This window comes from Chenopodium quinoa, unplaced genomic scaffold, assembly GCF_001683475.1.
Source record: "Chenopodium quinoa cultivar QQ74 unplaced genomic scaffold, ASM168347v1, whole genome shotgun sequence".
Classification (NCBI taxonomy): domain Eukaryota; kingdom Viridiplantae; phylum Streptophyta; class Magnoliopsida; order Caryophyllales; family Amaranthaceae; genus Chenopodium; species Chenopodium quinoa.
The window spans coordinates 6,774,097-6,782,042 of NW_018744693.1; the positions used below are offsets into that span (position 1 = coordinate 6,774,097).

General features: G+C 39.3%; 1 long non-coding RNA gene across 1 annotated transcript; it reads right to left on the reverse strand.

Annotated features, from left to right (window-relative positions):
- Window positions 1–3,316: 3,316 nt before the first annotated feature.
- Window positions 3,317–6,644, reverse strand: LOC110702682. Its single transcript, XR_002507547.1, has 3 exons — window positions 6,273–6,644; window positions 4,082–4,484; window positions 3,317–3,830 (listed from the first exon to the last, which is right to left on the reverse strand). It is a non-coding gene; the product is annotated as an uncharacterized LOC110702682 (long non-coding RNA).
- Between the last annotated feature and the right edge of the window lie 1,302 nt (window positions 6,645–7,946).

Below are 7,946 nucleotides of genomic sequence, written 5' to 3' on the forward strand. Positions count from 1 at the left end.
GTTGGGCAAGAAAGGAGGAACCTTTTGGGTAAGCATCAAATTTGTCTACTTCCTGGGAGACAGGGAACACGTAGGGACGACGAAGATCACCGGAAGGAATAGTCTGAAGTAAGCCGTATTGTCTTTTTACCCTGCAGGGATAATAAAAAGTCATACGGGACAAGCTTGGAAGACGGCAGAAAGGTTGCTTGTTGACACCAACCATCCTTTCTATTTTCCACTAAGGGATGACCCACTTGATGGCAAAATTGCAAGACTCGAAGACCCTCTTCCATTCATGGCGCCCCATCTTAGAGAAGCGTTTCTTCCTCCTCACGAAGCAATTTGGGGTATACTTCTCAATGTTGTCCGGAGGGCTAATTAATTCCAGTCTTTCCATTAGCCACATCTGTAAAAAAAAAATTTGCAATGCAAATAAATTATTATTACTATACAAAAATATATTTTTGATTTCTGTAATTAAAAATATTATTTTTCTACCTGTAATAAAATTGGAGAGCCCCGAAAAGGTGCTTTTGGATCCCTCTTTAATTCATCAAGACTAAGCATAGTCTCTCTAACTATTAATGGCATTGGATTTCTCCCTGATTCAATTTGTTCTAAAATAGTGGATATAATTGACTGATCCTCATTATTTTTACCACTAGTAAGAAAAAATTGATTAAGCATGCAAAACAGGAAAGCGCTTCTTCTATAAACATGGAAAGATTCAGAATAAGGTCTATCAAAATAATGGCGAGCAAATTCTTTCAAATTAACTATGTTACCATCTACTATTTTTGATAGACCCCTGTCTTTTAAATTGAAGAAGCGTTCAAAATCCTTATAATAATATGCATCTATTCTAGGGATTACTATAAGATCTATTGCAGGGAAACCTAAAATAGCACCAAATTCTTCCGGCAAAGGGCTAATTTCATCATACCCTATTCTAAAGCAATGAGTATCTACATCCCAATATTCTAGAGCGGTATGAATAAAATTTGAATCAAGATCTACCCCTTTGATACCATAAATACCCCCCAAGTGAAAAACATCTAATTCTTTTCTCTCTTTGGCATTAAGTGACCGACACCATTCATGGGTGTAGTTGGTGAAACTTTTGGAGGCTAGAGACATGATATTATTTTTTTTTTTTTCTAAAAGCTAAGAAATATTATATCTGCTGAAATTATGAAGAGAATCGGCTGGGCAGGGGGCTATTTATGCACAAAATCGGAGCCGTTTTAATATACGAAGGATTCGGGGTCAGCGCTGATTAGCGCCAGACGCCAATATTGGCGCCTGACGCCAGAGCCTGGCGCCAAACGCTAAGTGTAGCGCCTAGCTCTACACCAAAACGCGTGGCGCCAGCTGGCACCAATATGCCTCATCGTACGCGCTTTCTAAAAACCGCGTTTTTGCCTTGATTCGAGTCTGCTAATGACTTTACGGTTTCTTTATCTTTTTCTAAAATATTCATTTATTCCTCTCTTTTAATTAATATATTTATTATATTTATTATATTATGTTTTTTTTTTCTGATTTTATTTAAACTAATTTCCAAGTTTTTATAAATCCAATATTTTTATTTGACTTTTCCTTTTTCATTTTTTCTTTTTGGGGGAGAAAGTCGGATACCCTCCATCAATAATTAAAATGACGGAATTCTCCATCAATAATTAAAATGACGGAATTTTTGCCCAAAATTATTTTTTCACATTTCTTTGCACACACAAACATGCACATAATAAAAAATGAAAAAACAACGATAAATAAGGAATAAACTCATAATAGTATGTATATACAAAACATGTCTAAGTAATGAGTCTAACTAAAAGGCAAAGTTCTATACAAAGTCAAATAAATAAATAAAAGCACAGGAATAAACTACGGCGCCGGGGGACGTAAACCCATCATCTCATAAAACTCCGCCGTACGAGGAGTAACCGCTCCTCCAGCTCCACCAGCTCCAGTCTCCTCGGGAGGAGGAAAGCTCAACTCAGGACCCGTCCACCCAAGATCAACCTGAGGCTGAGGCTGCGGAGGCTGCTGCGATGACGAGCCGACCTCGTATATCCTACCACCTCTAAGAGCCGAGGTAGCCTCTCCCTAGCCTACCGGCGCAACATGTGCACCCTCAGAGGAAGAGCGTGAGCCCTATATCGCCTCAGTACGAGCAGCCTCAGAACGACCGCCCCGACCTCCCAAAGTAGTGCGGCGACGTCTCGAGCTAGACCTCGCCGGATCCCTCCGCACCTCAGGTCTCGTGCGAGTACGAGAAGGAATGGGATGACCCTTCAAAGCAAATTGAATTAGAAACAGGCAAAATAAAGGCGATAATGCAAAACATATGAAGGAAAGACTACCTCCTGAACAGCGTCGTCTTGACGGCAGGTAGCCACGTTCCTCATCCGGACAAGCTGGCTCCGGAAGGCATCTATGCATCGTGCCATCGCCGAAACCACCTCGCGTGAGAACTGTTAGAGAAATAAAGTCAGTAAACATACATAACATATATGTACAAAAAGTTGCAAATAAACAAGTTTACCCGAGTCTGGGGATGAGGAATCGACCGCTCCACAAAGCGCTCGTCCTCAGGAGCCGGAGGAATCATCTCCTCAATCGGCCCATATGTCCTCTGATAATGGATAGACATACGGGGTGGCACGAACTAAACAGCATCGTCTTGACAAGGCAAAACAAAATTAGTAAAGCATTAATTGGGGGCTACTTAACTCAAGGTAAAAGCTGAAAAATCGTACCACCACATCCTCAGCAGGTATAGGTTCGGGAGCTAACAACGACAGTAGCTCCTCCCTATACACTAGTGAAAAAAGGCCATCCGTAACGGGCAAAAAGGCCCCATCCGTAACGGGCAGCGTCCGTTACGTATGCGGCCGTTACGGATAGCCATTATTATTCGTAACGGGCACCGTCCGTTACGAATAACTACTTATTTGTAACGGGCACTTACAATGTCCGTTACGAATAACTACTTATTCGTAACGGGCGTTTCAGGTGCCCGTTACGAATAATCCATTATTCGTAACGGGCATTTGAAACATCCGTTACGAATAAGTATTTATTCGTAACGGGCACTTACAATGTCCGTTACGAATAAGTAGTATTCGTAACGGGCATTTACAATGTCCGTTACGAATAATCTCCGAATAAGACAAAAAATTAGATGCATTTGTAACTAGCATTTCAGGTGCTAGTTACAAATACCCCTATTCTTTTTTCCATTTAACACCCAAATTATTACATTCTAAAAGACTTATTATTCCTTGACAAGCAACAATACTAATAACACCTGCATATTTGCAGTAAAATATCATGTAAATGCTAGACAAATCCTGTATTACACACTGTTACTACTTGATTTTTATACTCTTCTATATACATGTACTTATGACTTCTTGTTAAAATTCTCAGCAAATTTCATCTAACATCATTAGAATAGTATGGATTTGGTTAGAGAAATCATGAAATTTAGCTACAAAATTGAAGTGTTATCACCCAATTGAAGGCTCCAAAAAGTGATAATGATCACCAAAGAAAGCCTCAATATCACGTCAAAATGTTGTGCTACTTTCACTGGCAGACATCGAGCTACCTTCAGATTTCACAGCGGGTGTTCCTCAGCTGCCAATGTCAAGCCCTTGTAATCTTCCCAAGGGATCATTCGGCATAAATTCTGAAGGGTTGGTTTTGGCCTAGGAATTGGATGAATGCATATGGTACAAGTTATTATTATTTCCCTAAGTTAAATGATTCTGAAGGACCCATCATTTTTCCTGTGGCCATTCTAAGCCTCTCCACTTCCTGCTTTAATGCTTCATTGAGTGCTGAAAAAATAAACAAACAAGTGCAGATTTTAAAGATCTATACCCCAACAAAATTCAAAAAGAAGAGACCTGTCAAGCCAAGTTCAATATATTTAGTGATATTTTTTTACTTGAAACAAGGAAATCAAGATATTTTGATAGTTGAAAACTTAAATTTGTATATTGGCAGCTAAATTCCAAACTAAATCAACTGTTCAAACCTAAATTTTGATCCCATCCATGTTTAATGTTGTACAGAGCATGAGACTCACCATCTCGCAACTGAGCTTGTTGTTCCATAGCTTGTAACCGAAGCTTAAGTTTTGTGTTTTCATATGTCAAGCCAGTTGTGTCCCTCTAAACAATAAATTCTTAAAAGAAACGTAAGCACAACAAGTTCACACAAGAGAATCCTTGAAGTACTTTTAATTTCCAGATCCTAAAACCTTGTACTCCGTAATCTAAATGAAAGAACAAGTGGATCTAAATTTAAGAGCAGATCTTTTACATTACTGATGGTGTGATATCAGCAAAATACCCGATACAAGGTGAGTTGTGCAGAAAGGGTGGTTGCTTCAGTTTAAAGAGTCTGTACTTTCCACTCCAAGTCCAACATGTATCGAGCTTTCCTCTCTTTAGAACGTGCATCAGACTACCGATTTGCCAAGTAAACCACTGTGAGGAACAAGTACACTAAATAAGGAAAGCAACATAATAACCACCAATTAAGGGCCCTAATTTTCCAAAAGTTACTTGATTATAAAGCAAACATACTCTATAGTGTGCATATTGCAATGATTGGATATATGAAACACCAACAACAAAAAATAGCCACAATAATTGGTTAAATTCCCATGAAACACTTAAGTCTCATCTCATTACTTTGCAGTACAATGTAACAGTGTTCACTCCAAAATTAAACCATAATAATGTCACTAAAAAGCCAATCTACCAATCGGAAAAGTAAACAACATACGAAGAATGCCACGAACATACGAATGGATAAATATGTAGATTTTCAGTAAAGGCATAGATAAAAGCCAATCCAGAATTAAAAGTATCAAACTCTTATGACTATATTATAATTTTCACCATATCAAAGTATCAAACTTTTGCAGCTCATCTAATGAACAGGATTAACTTAACATATTATGTGTACCAATTAGACGTGATCCAACAATAATATAATAATATATTTCAAAGACTCGAAGGAATTTTGATTCCCTCAGGTACCTAGGACAGAAAATGCTCATATATTGAAAATAGAATGTTCTAAGAAGTTTATAAATGGGTGACTTGGGTAATTTTGTCCCCCGTATCTCATTGATTTTAACCAAATACTAGTCTGCTCAACATTAATTATCTTCCAGAGGGTATGCAATGTTCATTAATCTACTTTCATTGGAAAACATCGGCAACAATTGAAAGAGCATATATCCCAAATGAATCACAAGTCTAGTGTCTATATATACCATGTTGAAACTTTTGGCACACCAAGCAAGTCTAGTATTTAGTGGAAACATACTAATTTCAACTTGCTTTGATCCAGTAAAGATAAAACCTTCAACTCCACACACATTAAATGTCCTAATGCTTTAGTTTTTAACAGCGTACACCCCTTTACGCCCCCCCTATTGGCTCCACACTCGTTATTAAGTCACACCCGAGCACACTTGTGGCCACACAAGCACTACAACACAGCCCTATGGAAGCAGCATCTACACTACTCACACAACACAAAAATACACCAATCTTTACTCGCCAAGTCTCTCCTGCATATACAAAACACAGCCACTACCACTCAAGCACACAACAATCTCTGTACAATCCAGATAAACTCGCTAGCATCATTTGCTGAAGCAAAAAATAGCCTGCAATGATATGTCTAGTAGCTTGCTCCAATACACACTAATTAGCACAACTTTACACACAAAAATTTGGAATACTATTTTAAATTGGCTTATTCTTCTATTAACAAAATCAATCATTTTTAGCGTAACTTCAAACGATAATTGCAACAACAAAATGAAGTCCAAACTTTATCTTATATCTTTATGCTAGTGATATCCTTAGAAATCATTCGAAAAAGCTTCTTCAATTAATGGAATTACTAGCAACAAAAATAAACTTTAGAAATTACTACAAGTCAAGCACGAGTTCAAGCAGAATTAGATCAGTAACTAAATCAAGCTAAAATGTAAAGCTGTAACATTCACTAGATCAAGCAGAATTATTTTTCTCGTGTTTACCTTCAATACTTGAACAAATAATTCATAATTTTATTGAGATAATCCAAAACAACAAAATTTGAAGAACATTCACATGGGCAAAAATGCAAAAGAGTAGAAATAACACAAAATTTGTTGAGAATCAGTTGAATATATAAATAAAGCAACAAAATTCTTGGCAAAATCATAAGAAACAACGATTTTACCAATAGCAAAGAAAGATATATGGTTATACCTAGCCTATAACCTTAATTGAAGCGAGTAGATTGCTCAGCATGCTTCTTGTCCTCCATAGAAGCGTTTGTTTCCGCCATTGATGTTCGCTGAAGCTCTAGTAGCTCTCGCGAGCAAAAATTTTCCCAACCATTAGATTTCACAATTGCTTTCTCTCTGCTAGGGTTTGTTAGTTGTTAGTGTTAGAGTATTGAATTGTGATTCGAAATAGGGTTAGAGTTAAGAATTTGGATATGGCGAACGGAATGAGAAGTCGGCGATTTGGGGTGAAGAGAGGAGGAGAAGGCAAAGGGGGAGGAAGAGAGGAGGAAAGAGAGTGAAAGGGAAAATATGTGGGATTTTAGTGTTTGACGACTAGGACTAGGAGTGTGAAACCCTAATAATTTGTAATGGGTTTCTCTTTTCATGGGATCCTCTTTTCAACTGGGCCAAATATTCGTAACGGGCACATAGTGTCCGTTACGAATAAATATTTATTCGTAACGAGCACATGATGTCCGTTATAAATAAATATTTAATCGTAACGGACACATGGTTCCGTTACGAATAAATATTTATTCGTAACGGACAATATTTTGCTCGTTACAAATAATATAGTATTCGTAACGGACACCATGTGTCCGGTGTCCGTTACGAATAAATATTTATTTGTAACGGACAATATTTTGCCCGTTACGAATGTATTTAATGTAATAGGCATAGCTTTGCCCGTTACAAATAACCCGTTACAAATGAAACTTTTTCCACTAGTGATAGCACCGCCCAGGGATCGTGTAAGATCGCCAAGGGGTACCAGCTCCCTCTGACATGCTCACCAACCTCGTGGCATTAAACATGTGACGTGGTGGAGGAACAAGAACGACAAAGGTGTCGGAGGAATGCTGAATAGCAACCCTCTCTCCAAGATATGCAGCCGCTCCATATGTCCCCAAGAAATAGCGACGCTCTGCAGAATACTGTGCGGCTAGCCCAGGGACTGCCAGGTCGACCCACGGTCGGTACATCACCTCATGCTCCTGCAAAGAACGTTAATCAGGCAAGAGTCTATCTAAAGGCATCGCGAAACGTCAAATAATAAAAGAATCATACCAAGATGATCCAATCTAGGATATAAGCAGTGGACATCCCCACACGTTGACTGCCCCAAGAAGCGCTAACTGGAAGCCTGCGCGGTGACGGTCTCGCCGGCGCTGCTGAGGGGAAGTACTCGTAGAACCAGATCTACAAGAAGCTAAAGTTATCAACAAGTGCTAACTAAAATGTAGAGCTAAACTTTATAGGGAATAAAGGATACCTCTACGACCCTCCAAAAGCCGGACAAAGCAACATTCGACCCAAAGGATCGATGTCGACACGAGTCCCGCAGCGCTAGAATGAAATCAGCATAGGCCAAGCTGGCCCAGTCATAAGTCCCGATCCGGTGTAGATCGCGGACGGTAGGAAGGTAGTAAAGCAGCGCCCTACTACCCTTGTCAGGGGAGAACGTCCATGACAGCAAGATGAGTGCAAAGATGCATACCCGCTGCTCTCGGGTAGTCGCACCATCGTCAAAAGTCGCTGCTAGAGTCGAGCGGCGAATCCCCCTAGCGCTGAACTAAGTCGACTCTACCTCAGCTCGAGCCCGAATAGTAATCGGATCCAACAGCTCCTCGAACTCAGGGGAAAAGACGTCGAT